The sequence below is a fragment of the Pseudophryne corroboree genome, unplaced genomic scaffold, assembly GCF_028390025.1.
Source record: "Pseudophryne corroboree isolate aPseCor3 unplaced genomic scaffold, aPseCor3.hap2 scaffold_144, whole genome shotgun sequence".
NCBI lineage: Eukaryota > Metazoa > Chordata > Amphibia > Anura > Myobatrachidae > Pseudophryne > Pseudophryne corroboree.
In genome coordinates this window covers 50,314-64,896 of record NW_026968068.1, presented here as the reverse complement: position 1 = coordinate 64,896, position 14,583 = coordinate 50,314, and the positions used below count along the sequence as shown (strand labels likewise).

At 42.1% G+C, this 14,583-nt stretch overlaps 6 non-coding genes across 6 annotated transcripts; all 6 read left to right on the top strand.

Annotated features, from left to right (window-relative positions):
- Nucleotides 1-10,824: 10,824 nt before the first annotated feature.
- Nucleotides 10,825-10,988, top strand: LOC134996925 (U1 spliceosomal RNA). The gene has a single exon (XR_010199485.1). It is a non-coding gene; the product is annotated as a U1 spliceosomal RNA (small nuclear RNA).
- A 152-nt stretch (nt 10,989-11,140) lies between these two features.
- Nucleotides 11,141-11,303, top strand: LOC134997335 (U1 spliceosomal RNA). The gene has a single exon (XR_010199868.1). It is a non-coding gene; the product is annotated as a U1 spliceosomal RNA (small nuclear RNA).
- A 674-nt stretch (nt 11,304-11,977) lies between these two features.
- On the top strand, nt 11,978-12,141 carry LOC134996996 (U1 spliceosomal RNA). The gene has a single exon (XR_010199552.1). It is a non-coding gene; the product is annotated as a U1 spliceosomal RNA (small nuclear RNA).
- A 152-nt stretch (nt 12,142-12,293) lies between these two features.
- On the top strand, nt 12,294-12,456 carry LOC134997333 (U1 spliceosomal RNA). The gene has a single exon (XR_010199866.1). It is a non-coding gene; the product is annotated as a U1 spliceosomal RNA (small nuclear RNA).
- A 674-nt stretch (nt 12,457-13,130) lies between these two features.
- LOC134997100 (U1 spliceosomal RNA) lies at nt 13,131-13,294 on the top strand. The gene has a single exon (XR_010199653.1). It is a non-coding gene; the product is annotated as a U1 spliceosomal RNA (small nuclear RNA).
- A 150-nt stretch (nt 13,295-13,444) lies between these two features.
- Nucleotides 13,445-13,608, top strand: LOC134997210 (U1 spliceosomal RNA). The gene has a single exon (XR_010199756.1). It is a non-coding gene; the product is annotated as a U1 spliceosomal RNA (small nuclear RNA).
- The last annotated feature ends 975 nt before the right edge of the window (nt 13,609-14,583 follow it).

The following is a 14,583-nucleotide window of genomic DNA, read 5'->3' as shown; positions in this document are numbered from 1 at the left end:
ATACAAAATGTACAAGTGATATATTAAAATCATCTTTCCAGCTTGAATTTCAATGATGCATTGGGGCAACGATTTTGTGAGAAACATCTTCACCCTTAAATAAAGATTTTCTTAATTCCTTACCTGTGTGCTAATTAGATATCACCTTGTTTTCACATTAAACAGACTTCCACATGAGAAAACAGCAAAGATGCAGTGGCGTTAATGTTTCCTGGTGTCAACCTGTATTATTTCCGTAGATATTGAAATGAGGATGCATCTTGCTGCCTTTCCAATGAAGCAAGTTTAATTTAGTAATAGGTGAAAAACCATCCCTACAAAGATGTTAATCAGATACTTGGCTTTGTGGACACTTTTCAGAGAACAAATTTGTTATCATAAAAATAAAGCCAGTAAATGAAGAGCTGTTTAATCACTCAATTGGATTTTTCTGCCAGCATTTTTCTTTTTCTCTGCAACCCACTGCTAAATTGTGCTTCCTAGCTGATTTTTTATAAAATCACTTAATCAAATCTAACTCTGATTACATCAGAGAAGGCCAGGTACCCTACACCATAAGAGGGGGTTTGCAATTTTGACTTGTCTACTTAAATATCACCAAAATCTGATCACAAGGTCAATTACGTCCCTGGGTGGGATTGAACCACCAACCTTTTGACTAATAGCTGAACACACTAACCGATTGCGCCACAGAGACACTTTGCAAAAAGTCCATACTGACAAAGACTAATAAGCATTCATCTAGAACGTTTCCTAGAAAAACTTTAAAAAGTCAATAATCTGGAGAGTTTTTGTAAGATGTTTCTTCCAGCAACCAATGAAGAAACACATTGGTACTTTCGCATGATGAGTGAGTGCTTCAGGATCTCTTGCACTTACATGTGCAGCAGAGTACTGCAATGGAAGCATGCTGGGCCCATAACCCAGAGGTAGGCAGATTGAAACTATCCTTTGCTATATGCATTTTTTTTTTGTTCATTAAAGTAATCCAAAACTGGGATTGATATTTTAGCTTTTATTTTTACTTAAAGTACAATAACTTTTACCATTTTAATTTGTTTTAATAGTATATTGACAGTATTGTTTTCTTTCAAAAATCCACTTAATTTTCTTTACCCTATTATTAAAATGGTAATTGACAAAAACAAACTACATTGTCACCAGAAGAGCAATACAAAATGTACAAGTGATATATTAAAATCATCTTTCCAGCTTGAATTTCAATGATGCATTGGGGCAACGATTTTGTGAGAAACATCTTCACCCTTAAATAAAGATTTTCTTAATTCCTTACCTGTGTGCTAATTAGATATCACCTTGTTTTCACATTAAACAGACTTCCACATGAGAAAGCAGCAAGGATGCAGTGGCGTTAATGTTTCCTGGTGTCAACCTGTATTATTTCAGTAGATATTGAAATGAGGATGCATCTTGCTGCCTTTCCAATGAAGCAAGTTTAATTTAGTAATAGGTGAAAAACCATCCCTACAAATATGTTAATCAGATACTTGGCTTTGTGGACACTTTTCAGAGAACAAATTAGTTAGCATAAAAATAAAGCCAGAAAATGAAGAGCTGTTTAATCACTCAATTGGATTTTTCTGCCAGCATATTTCTTTTTCTCTGCAACCCACTGCTAAATTGTGCTTCCTAGCTGTTTTTATAAAATCACTGAATCAAATCTAACTCTGATTACATCAGAGAAGGCCAGGTACCCTACACCATAACAGGGGGTTTGAAATTTTGACTTGTCTACTTAAAGATCACCAAAATCTGATAACAAGGTCAATTAAGTCCCTGGGTAGGATTGAACCACCAACCTTTTGGTTAATAGCCTTACACACTAACTGATTGCGCCACAGCGACACTTTGCAAAAGTACATACTTACAAAGGCTAATAAGCATTCATCTAGAACGATTCCTAGAAACATTTTAAAAAGTCAATAATGTGGAGAGTTTTTGTAAGATGTTTCTTCCATCAACCAATGAAGAAACACATTGGTACTTTCCCATGACGAGTGAGTGCTTCAGGATCTCTTGCACTTACATGTGCAGCAGAGTACTGTAATGGAAGCATGCTGGGTCCATAACCCAGAGGTAGGCAGATTGAAACTATCCTCTGCTATATGCATTTTGTTTTGTTAATTAAATTAATCCAAAACTGGGATTGATATTTTTGCTCTTTTATTTTTACTTAAAGTACAATAACTTTTACCATTTTAATTTGTTTTAATAGTATATTGACAGTATTGTTTTCTTTCAAAAATCCAATTAATTTTCTTTACCCGATTATTAAAATGGTAATTGACAAAAACAAACTACATTGTCACCAGAAGAGCAATACAAAATGTACAAGTGATATATTAAAATCATCTTTCCAGCTTGAATTTCAATGATGCATTGGGGCAACGATTTTGTGAGAAACATCTTCACCCTTAAATAAAGATTTTCTTAATTCCTTACCTGTGTGCTAATTAGATATCACCTTGTTTTCACATTAAACAGACTTCCACATGAGAAAACAGCAAAGATGCAGTGGCGTTAATGTTTCCTGGTGTCAACCTGTATTATTTCCGTAGATATTGAAATGAGGATGCATCTTGCTGCCTTTCCAATGAAGCAAGTTTAATTTAGTAATAGGTGAAAAAACATCCCTACAAAGATGTTAATCAGATACTTGGCTTTGTGGACACTTTTCAGAGAACAAATTTGTTATCATAAAAATAAACCCAGAAAATGAAGAGCTGTTTAATCACTCAATTGGATTTTTCTGCCAGCATTTTTCTTTTTCTCTGCAACCCACTGCTAAATTGTGCTTCCTAGCTGTTTTTTTTATAAAATCACTTAATCAAATCTAACTCTGATTACATCAGAGAAGGCCAGGTACCCTACACCATAAGAGGGGGTTTGCAATTTTGACTTGTCTACTTAAATATCACCAAAATCTGATTACAAGGTCAATTACGTCCCTGGGTGGGATTGAACCACCAACCTTTTGATTAATAGCTGAACACACTAACCGATTGCGCCACAGAGACACTTTGCAAAAAGTCCATACTGACAAAGATTAATAAGCATTCATCTAGAACGTTTCCTAGAAAAACTTTAAAAAGTCAATAATCTGGAGAGTTTTTGTAAGATGTTTCTTCCAGCAACCAATGAAGAAACACATTGGTACTTTCGCATGATGAGTGAGTGCTTCAGGATCTCTTGCACTTACATGTGCAGCAGAGTACTGCAATGGAAGCATGCTGGGCCCATAACCCAGAGGTAGGCAGATTGAAACTATCCTTTGCTATATGCATTTTTTTTTTGTTCATTAAAGTAATCCAAAACTGGGATTGATATTTTAGCTTTTATTTTTACTTAAAGTACAATAACTTTTACCATTTTAATTTGTTTTAGTGCAAAAGGCATATCAGCAGTCAGCACTAACTGGTGACATGCCATTTGTACAAGTAAGCCATGTGTGACTAATATATAAACATACTTTATTAAATAACACCTCAAACTATCATACCCTGGATTCAAACCTATAACCTGTTGAATTCTAATCAAACACCCTACCCATGGAGCTACTTGATCCTGCATCTTTTCTAACCTCCAAAAACAGATTCAGTTGCATTTTCCAGCGTGTTTTGTTTGCGCCTTTGCAAATGTCTTACATCGACAAACTTATTTAGTACTATTTTGCAAATAGGGTTACATTGTCGCAACATTGTGTTCCCTAATTGCTTGATTTTTTAAATGCAACAATTGATAAAGACACCTGATAATTGCTCTGTGGAGTCTTATTTTGTGTTTTGTGTTTAGTCTTTAGATCTGAATTTGAATGTACTTGTGAACTAACTTAATTTCCTACTTCTAAATTCATTCCTAAATTCACTACTTACATGAATCCTGTAGTTGGGCATTTTGGGACTTCGATTGTGGGCATTGTTTTGTGTCCAGACCAGCAGCAGGTGGTGTGCATTTGCTGGAAAGGCATCGAAGACCTCCGATATGCTGCATCTCCTGATGTGTGTCTCCCTCAAGTGGCTGTCAGCAAATGCCTGCTAGACACCCCATTCCAAGCTGATTGTGACATCATGGAACATGCATCATAGAACAGGCATGCTAAAACATGGGTCTTCAACCTGCGACCCTCCAGCTGCTGTGGAACTACACATCCCAGCATGCCCTGCCTCAGTTTTAGCATACCTTAATAGCAAAACTGTGGCAGGGCATGCTGGGATGTGTAGTTTCACAGCAGCTGGAGGGCCACAGGATGAAGACCCATGTGCTAGAGCCAAGCCGCAGGTACATTGAATGCTAGCAAGCTGAATATTTAAATCCTTTTTGTTCCGCAGCATTCCAATGCGGAAGATTCCATGGAACCAGAGATCCTTCCATTGAGAAGGACATGCTGCCTGGATGACTACACTGTGCAAATTAAATCACGGAGCCAGTTGGCTTGTGGGTGGCTCTGGTGACTGGGTGGTTGGGTGGGTGGTGTGTCGGAAGTGGAGCGCATGCAAATGATTGTGTATCATCCAGCTAGTGAGAGAGAAAACTCATGCAGGAGTGTGCCTGCTTGTCAGTGGGTTATGCACCTTGCCAGACGTTAAATCTACATAGAGCAGCTGGAGGGGACAAGAGCAGGTTTGCAAAATATAGATAGAAGAGCATATATGCTGGCGCATTCTCCATGATTGTGTCAGCTTATGTTTTGGTGCACTGCACTTTCCTCCACTAAGTTTTAGCCATTTTTGTTAAGCTCAAGTGTAGTTGCTTCTCGGCCTTTTGGCTGTGATCTTGTATCGTGGTTGAAGGGTCTGCTGGAGGGAGGGATTGTTTTCTTCATTGGCGAAAGACCAAAGATATTCCAGGATGGAAGGCTTGGGAACACTATCTGTTTTTCAGTTGTGGAAGAGCACAGAGGTCGGATTGGACTACATTCTATAGTAAAGGATATCTTTCTATTTATTGACCCTCCCCTTATATGTGTCTGTGTTACAATAAAGCTTCGGTTTTGTGAATCCCTCACCCTCTTACACTCCACACCCATAGCCTTATTAACTGTTGTATTATTGTATAGTTTAAATGTATAGTGCAGTTCATGATTTATAGTGTAGGCTGGCCTGTGCTGTAGTTCTGGAACTGTACTATACCGTCAGCATTTGTATTGTGTTTTGGCTGTGCTGCAACACTGTACTTATGTGTGTAATGTTTATGTATGTTTTTTAATGTCAATAAAAACTGCTTTTTCAAGCCAATATCTGAAAACAATCAATGTTTATCTTTGATGGCAATAAAAGTGGTATGATATTTGATGCTTTTGAAAGGCAATATCTGATATGTCCCCTATCTGGGAACCATATATTAAATGGCTTTTCAGAAAAGGGAGATGGGAGAAGAGCTTTCAGTACTTGTAGGACCGATGCACATAAAGAAGCAAAAAAACATACATAAACATTACACACCTAAGTACCGCGTTGCGGCAATGCCAAAACACAATAGAAATGCTGACGGTATAGTACAGTTCAAGAACTACAGCACAGGCCAGCCTACACTATAAATCATGAACTGCACTATACATTTAAACTGTACAATAATACAACAGTTAATAAGGCTATGGGTGTGGAGTGTAAGAGGGTGAGGGAATCACAAGCCCGAAGCTTTATTGAAAGACTGACACATATAAGGGGAGGATTAATAAATAGAAAGACATCCTTTACTATAGAATGTAGTCCAATCCGGTCTTTCAACTCTTCCACAATTGAAAAACGGATAGTGTTCCCAAGCCTTCCATCCTGGAATATCTTTGGTCTTTCGCCAATGAAGAAAGCAATCCCTCCCTCCAGCAGACCCTTCAACCACAATACAAGATCACAGCCAAAAGGCCGAGAAGCAACTACACTTGAGCTTAACAAAAATGGCTAAAACTTAGTGGAGGAAAGTGCAGTGCACCAAAACATAAGCTGACACAATCATGGAGAATGCGCCAGCATATATGCTCTTCTATCTATATTTTGCAAACCTGCTCTTGTCCCCTCCAGCTGCTCTATGTAGATTTAACGTCTGGCAAGGTGCATAACCCACTGACAAGCAGGCACACTCCTGCATGAGTTTTCACTCTCACTAGCTGGATGATACACAATCATTTGCATGTGCTCCACCTCCGACACACCACCCACCCAACCACCCAGTCACCAGAGCCACCCACAAACCAACTGGCTCCGTGATTTAATTTGCACAGTGTAGTCATCCAGGCAGCATGTCCTTCTCAATGGAAGGATCTCTGGTTCCATGGAATCTTCCGCATTGGAATGCTGCGGAACAAAAAGGATTTAAATATTCAGCTTGCTAGCATTCAATGTACCTGCGGCTTGGCTCTAGCACATGGGTCTTCATCCTGTGGCCCTCCAGCTGCTGTGAAACTACACATCCCAGCATGCCCTGCCACAGTTTTGCTATAAGGTATGCTAAAACTGAGGCAGGGCATGCTGGGATGTGTAGTTCCACAGCAGCTGGAGGGTCGCAGGTTGAAGACCCATGTTTTAGCATGCCTGTTCTATGATGCATGTTCCGTGATGTCACAATCAGCTTGGAATGGGGTGTCTAGCAGGCATTTGCTGACAGCCACTTGAGGGAGACACACATCAGGAGATGCAGCATATCGGAGGTCTTCGATGCCTTTCCAGCAAATGCACACCACCTGCTGCTGGTCTGGACACAAAACAATGCCCACAATCGAAGTCCCAAAATGCCCAACTACAGGATTCATGTAAGTAGTGAATTTAGGAATGAATTTAGAAGTAGGAAATTAAGTTAGTTCACAAGTACATTCAAATTCAGATCTAAAGTCTAGTTAGTCCACACGTCCTGGCAGTCGCCAGCATTTAAAAATGCCTTGATTAGAGGTACGGAATTAAATGTAGATAAGAAGTAGACACAAAATAAGACTCCGCAGAGCAGTTATCAGGTGTTTTTATCAATTGTTGCATTTAAAAAATCAAGCAATTAGGGAACACAATGTTGCAACAATGTAACCCTATTTGCAAAATAGTACTAAATAAGTTTGTCGATGTAAGACATTTGCAAAGGCGCATCCAAAACACGCTGGAAAATGCAACTGAATCTGTTTTTGGAGGCTAGAATAGGAAATGTGCATCGGTCCTACAAGTACTGAAAGCTCTTCTCCCATCTCCCTTTTCTGAAAAGCCATTTAATATATGGTTCCCAGATAGGGGACATATCAGATATTGCCTTTCAAAAGCAGCAAATATCATACCACTTCTATTGCCATCAAAGATAAACATTGATTGTTTTCAGATATTGGATTGAAAAAGCAGTCTTTATTGACATAAAGAAGCAAAAAAACATACATAAACATTACACACATAAGTACTGTGTTGCAGCACAGCCAAAACACAATACAAATGCTGTCGGTATAGTACAGTTCAAGAACTACAGCACAGGTCAGCCTACACTATAAATCATGAACTGCACTATACATTTAAACAATACAATAGTTAATAAGGCTATGGGTGTGGAGTGTAAGAGGGTGACGGAATCACAAGCCCAAAGCTTTATTGAAAGACAGACACATATAAAGGGAGGATTAATAAATACAAAGATACCCTTTACTATAGAATGTAGTCCAATCCGGTCTTTCAACTCTTCCACAACTGAAAAACGGATAGTGTTCCCAAGCCTTCCATCCTGGAATATCTTCAGTCTCTCGCCAATGAAGAAAACAATCCCTCCAGCAGACTCTTCAACCACAATACAATATCACAGCCAAAAGAGCGAGAAGCAACTACACTTGCGTTTAAACAAAATGGCTAAAACTTAGTGGAGGAAAGTGCAGTGCACCAAAACATAAGCTGACACAATCATGGAGAATGCGCCAGCATATATGCTCTTCTGTCTATATTTTCCAAACCTGCTCTTGTCCCCTCCAGTTGCTCCATGTAGATTTGACGTCTGGCAAGGTGCATAACTCACTGACAAGCAGGCACACTCCTACATGAGTTTTCTCTCTCACTAGCTGGATGATACACATTCATTTGCATGTGCTCCACCTCCGACACACCGCCCACCCAACCACCCAGTCACCAGAGCCACCCACAAGCCAACTGGCTCCGTGATTTAATTTGCACAGTGCAGTCATCCAGGCAGCATGTCCTTCTCAATGGAATAATCTCTGGTTCCATGGAATCTTCCGCATTGGAATGCTGCGGAACAAAAAGGATTTAAACATTCAGCTTGCTAGCATTCAATGTACCTGCGGTTTGGTTCTAGCACATGGGTCTTCATCCTGTGGCCCTCCAGCTGCTGTGAAACTACACATCCCAGCATGCCCTGCCACAGTTTTGCTTTTAAGGTATGCTAAAACTGAGGCAGGGCATGCTGGGATATGTAGTTCCACAGCAGCTGGAGGGTCGCAGGTTGAAGACCCATGTTCTAGCATGCCTGTTCTATGATGCATGTTCCGTGATGTCACAATCAGCTTGGAATGGGGTGTCTAGCATGCATTTGCTGACAGCCACTTGAGGCAGACACACATCAGGGGATGCAGCATATCGGAGGTCTTCGATGCCTTTCCAGCAAATGCACACCACCAGCTGCTGGTCTGGACACAAAACAATGCCCACAATTGAAGGCTCAAAATGCCCAACTACAGGATTAATGTAAGTAGTGAATTTAGGAATGAATTTAGAAGTAGGAAATTAAGTTAGTTCACAAGTACATTCAAATTCAGATCTAAAGACTAGGTAGGCCTCACGTCCTGGCAGCACCCAGCATTTAAAAATGCCTTGATTATAGGTAGGGAATTAAATGTAGATAAGAAGTAGACACAAAAGAAGACTCCACAGAGCAATTATCAGGTGTCTTTATCAATTTTTGCATTTAAAAAATCAAGCAATTAGGGAACACAATGTTGCGACAATGTAACCCTATTTGCAAAATAGTACTAAATAAGTTTGTCGATGTAAGACATTTGCAAAGGCGCAAACAAAACACGCTGGAAAATGCAACTGAATCTGTTTTTGGAGGTTAGAATAGATGCAGGATCAAGTAGCTCAATGGGTAGGGTGTTTGATTAGAATTTAACAGGTTTTAGGTTTGAATCCTGGGTATGATAGTTTGAGGTGTTATTTAATAAAGTATGTTTATATATTAGTCACACATGGCTTACTTGTACAAATGGCATGTCACCAGTTAGTGCTGACTGCTGATATGCCATTTACACAAACATGCCATGTGTGACTGTATATGCATTTAAGGAGGGCACCCCTGCAATACCACAAACCATTGAGTGTCAAGTATACTAGATATATCTTCATATCTCATGTGCTTTCTCTGAGACCAATCTTGTTATGCCCCTTCCCCACAAGGCATGCGCCTTTTGTCCATATTGCAAAAATGGGGGGGAGGGCATATAATTCTCTGTCACAGGGCACCAAAAAGTCTAGTTATGGCTCTGGTATGCATTATGTAATCTGGCAGACCATCTCTCCAACACTGGCTGGTTGGAATAGAAATCCGGTTATCTATGTGAGCAAATGACCATCAACGATTTACTCTCAAACACTAAAAAATGGACAAAAATGGTCCCCTAAACAAATTGGTTAAATTTTGGGTTTAACCAATTTGTGTAATGACCATTTTTGACCACTTTTCTAGTGTTTGGGAGCAAATGGTTAATTGACATTTGCTCCTATACATTACCAGATTTTCATTCCAACCATCCAGACTGGATAGATAGCCTGACAGATAATTGTGTAGTGTACGCCCAGGATAACTGTTAGTCATGCTTTATTTTATGGCGGCACATAAATGGGTGGACAGATCCAGGGCAAGCACTGCCCACTCATGCATAGTTGTCAACTGATGTGAAGTTCCAGGGGGCAATCTCAGTTATAAAGGGAAGTATCTGGAAATTGTCCCTAGTTAAAAAAAAAAAAAAAAATTTGATCAACTCCATTTATTTAGTATGATATCCCAGGTGATAGGATGCCGGCAGTCAGAACAACATACTTTATTAAATAACACATCTCAAACTACCATACCCAGGATTCAAACCTATAACCTGTTGAATTCTAATCAAACACCCTACCTATTGAGCTATTTGATCCTGCATAAAAATTGTGAACATTATATGAAGCTATTGGTACTTTGCAAAAAAAAAGAATCAGCATTACAACGCAGCAGATCCATGCAGTTTGCAGCCACACACTACATGTATCTGCTCAGCCACAATGCTGATTATTTCTTCACAAAGTACAAGGTGAGCTCCAAACAGAATTCTCTAGCTTAGAATTATACCTTTCTTTGCCAAACCTAGAAGTCGGGCCCCCCACCCTGGGATCCCCCAGAGGGAGGCCTGCACCGTCATGCGGCAGGCTTGTCCGTTTTGGAAGCAGGCTGATGGGCAGCCCAGGATTGCTTCAGTCTGGGCTTGGCAGGTCTGGAAACATGAGCTTGCTTTGGGTATGCCTGACCTTGGGTACGCTTTACCTGGAGGATGAAAGGGCCAAGAAAAGTACTTTTAGCCTTCTGCGTGGTAGGAGTCATACTAGGTAGGCAAGCTGTTTTAGCAGTAGCCAGATCAGCTACAATCTTATTGAGGTCTTCTCCAAAAGGAGATTCAACTGAGGCAGCACAAGGGAACTCTCATCTGGGGACAACAACTGCAGGGAGAACACATATTTTCAGATGAACATGGTAGGGCAGAAGGCTGCCTAATACTGAAGCACCCCCAAACAACAAATCAAATGCAACTTACTTGACAGAGATGTGCCTGAGCAACGGCCCTCCCCAGCCCTATCCCAAATCATACTTATTTTGCATAGGAGATACCATGGTCATGAAGATTGTTCTCCCAGGGTTAGGTTCATTCATTGCATTCTGGGTATGCTGACCCCTGTGATTTCCCCAAATGTGGGAAACTCGACTGCATTATTTGTGGTAGTGGGGGACTGTATTTGTGCTTTCCTCTGGTCAGCTCTGGTAAAATTCAGATTTCTTTGTCTCAGATCTTCCTCTAGCCTTGTTCTTCTTTCGAGAGTTCCCTTGTGCTGCCTCAGTTGGATCTCCTTCACTTGACAGGGGGGTGCCCGAGCAGCGACCCTCCCCAGCTCTAGCCCAACTCCTACTTACCTGCCAGGTGAGATACTATGATCATGAAGTTGCTTCTCCCAGGGCAAGGCTCACCCATTGCACTCTGGGTGTGCTGCCCCTGCGATTTCCCCAAATGTGGGAAACTTGACTGCATAATTTGAGTTTTCCCTGGTCGGCTCTCATGTAATTCAGATCTCTTTGTCTCAGGTCTCTCTCCAGCCTAGTTTGCTGTCTGGTTCCACTTCTTTTTTCTTGAGCCCCTCCCTTCTATACCCTTGTGCACTATCCTGACTTCTCCTCCCGTCTGCTTACTTTGTGCCTCCCAATGCACAATGCAAACTACGGGTAGTGCTGCAGGGCCCACACCCTTTTACTTGCTTTACAGAGCAGCTCTGGAGCTGTTACAGTGCCCAGCTGCTGCAAGAAATCAGCTTGAATGCTTCAGGGGCTGGGGAATGGCCAACATGAGCCCCACACCGAAGGAGGGTGGGGGTGCTTAATGCGAACTAGGGGTCATCCAAGCACCACAAAAGGCCTCCATGCCCTGCACGCTCCTTTTCTCTTTTCATATGCAGACAAGGGTTGAAGCCAACTTTGACCCACTGCTTGGATGACATCACCATATTCAAATCCATCTGCTGCAGGCCATCCCCCAGGAATGCTTGCACTAGTTGTTGCATTTGGTTTGTTGTTTGGGGGTGCTTCAGTATTAGGCAGCCTTCTGCCACCCCATGTTCATCTGAAAATATGTGTTCTCCCTGCAGTTGTTGTCCCCAGATGAGAGTTCCCTTGTGCTGCCTCAGTTGAATCTCCTTTACTTGACAGAGATGTGCCTGAGCAGCGGCCCTCCCCAGCCCTATCCCAAATCATACTTATTTTGCATAGGAGATACTATTGTCATGAAGATTGTTTTCCCAGGGTGAGGTTCATTCATTGCATTCTGGGTATGCTGACCCCTGTGATTTCCCCAAATGTGGGAAACTCGACTGCATTATTTGTGGTAGTGGGGGACTGTATTTGTGCTTTCCTCTGGTCAGCTCTGGTAAAATTCAGATTTCTTTGTCTCAGACCTTCCTCTAGCCTTGTTCTTCTTTCGAGAGTTCCCTTGTGCTGCCTCAGTTGGATCTCCTTCACTTGACAGGGGGGTGCCCGAGCAGCGACCCTCCCCAGCTCTAGCCCAACTCCTACTTACCTGCCAGGTGAGATACTATGATCATGAAGTTGCTTCTCCCAGGGCAAGGCTCACCCATTGCACTCTGGGTGTGCTGCCCCTGCGATTTCCCCAAATGTGGGAAACTTGACTGCATAATTTGAGTTTTCCCTGGTCGGCTCTCATGTAATTCAGATCTCTTTGTCTCAGGTCTCTCTCCAGCCTAGTTTGCTGTCTGGTTCCACTTCTTTTTTCTTGAGCCCCTCCCTTCTATACCCTTGTGCACTATCCTGACTTCTCCTCCCGTCTGCTTACTTTGTGCCTCCCAATGCACAATGCAAACTACGGGTAGTGCTGCAGGGCCCACACCCTTTTACTTGCTTTACAGAGCAGCTCTGGAGCTGTTACAGTGCCCAGCTGCTGCAAGAAATCAGCTTGAATGCTTCAGGGGCTGGGGAATGGCCAACATGAGCCCCACACCGAAGGAGGGTGGGGGTGCTTAATGCGAACTAGGGGTCATCCAAGCACCACAAAAGGCCTCCATGCCCTGCACGCTCCTTTTCTCTTTTCATATGCAGACAAGGGTTGAAGCCAACTTTGACCCACTGCTTGGATGACATCACCATATTCAAATCCATCTGCTGCAGGCCATCCCCCAGGAATGCTTGCACTAGTTGTTGCATTTGGTTTGTTGTTTGGGGGTGCTTCAGTATTAGGCAGCCTTCTGCCACCCCATGTTCATCTGAAAATATGTGTTCTCCCTGCAGTTGTTGTCCCCAGATGAGAGTTCCCTTGTGCTGCCTCAGTTGAATCTCCTTTACTTGACAGAGATGTGCCTGAGCAGCGGCCCTCCCCAGCCCTATCCCAAATCATACTTATTTTGCATAGGAGATACTATTGTCATGAAGATTGTTTTCCCAGGGTGAGGTTCATTCATTGCATTCTGTGTATGCTGACCCCTGTGATTTCCCCAAATGTGGGAAACTCGACTGCATTATTTGTGGTAGTGGTGGACTGTGTTTGTGCTTTCCTCTGGTCAGCTCTGGTAAAGTCAGATTTCTTTGTCTCAGATCTTCCTCTAGCCTTGTTCTTCTTTTGAGAGTTCCCTTGTGCTGCCTCAGTTGGATCTCCTTCACTTGAAAGGTAGTGCCCGAGCAGCGACCCTCCCCAGCTCTAGCCCAACTCCTACTAACCTGCCAGGTGAGATACTATGATCATGAAGGTGCTTCTCCCAGGGCAAGGCTCACCCATTGCACTCTGGGTGTGCTGCCCCTTGCGATTTCCCCAAATGTGGGAAACTTGACTGCATAATTTGTGTTTCCCCTGGACGGCTCTCGTATAATTCAGATCTCTTTGTCTCAGGTCTCTCTCCAGCCTAGTATGCTGTCTGTTTCCACTTCTCTTTTCTTGAGCCCCTCCCTTCTATAACCTTGTGCACTATCCTGACTTCTCCTCCCGTCTGCTTACTTTGTGCCTTCCAATGCACAATGCAAACTACAGGTAGTGCTGCAGGGCCCACACCCTTTTACTTGCCTTACAGAGCAGCTCTGGAGCTGTTACAGTACCCAGCTGCTGCAAGAAATCAGCTTGAATGCTTCAGGGGCTGGGGCATGGCCAACATGAGCCCCACACCGAAGGAGGGTGGGGGTGTTTAATGCGAACTAGGGGTCATCCAAGCGTCGCAAAAGGCCGCCATGCCCTGCATATCCCTTTTCTCTTTTCATAAGCAGACGAGGGTTGAAGCAAACTTTGACCCACTGCTTGGATGACATCACTTGCTGCCTTTCCAATGAAGCAAGTTTAATTTAGTAATAGGTGAAAAACCATCCCTACAAAGGTGTTAATCAGATACTTGGCTTTGTGGACACTTTTCAGAGAACAAATTAGTTAGCATAAAAATAAAGCCAGAAAATGAAGAGCTGTTTAATCACTCAATTGGATTTTTCTGCAAGCGTATTTCTTTTTCTCTGCAACCCACTGCTAAGTTGTGCTTCCTAGCTGTTCTTTTATAAAATCACTTAATCAAATCTAACTCTGATTACATCAGAGAAGGCCAGGTACCCTACACCATAAGAGGGGGTTTGAAATTTTGACTTGTCTACTTAAAGATCACCAAAATCTGATGACAAGGTCAATAACATCCCTGGGTGGGATTGAACCACCAACCCTTTGGTTAATAACCAAACACACTAACCGATTGCACCACCGAGACACTTTGCAAAAGTACATACTGACAAAGGTTAATAAGCATTCATCTAGAACGTTTCCTAGAAAACTTTAAAAAGTCAATAATCTGGAGAGTTTTTGTAAAATGTTTCTTCCAT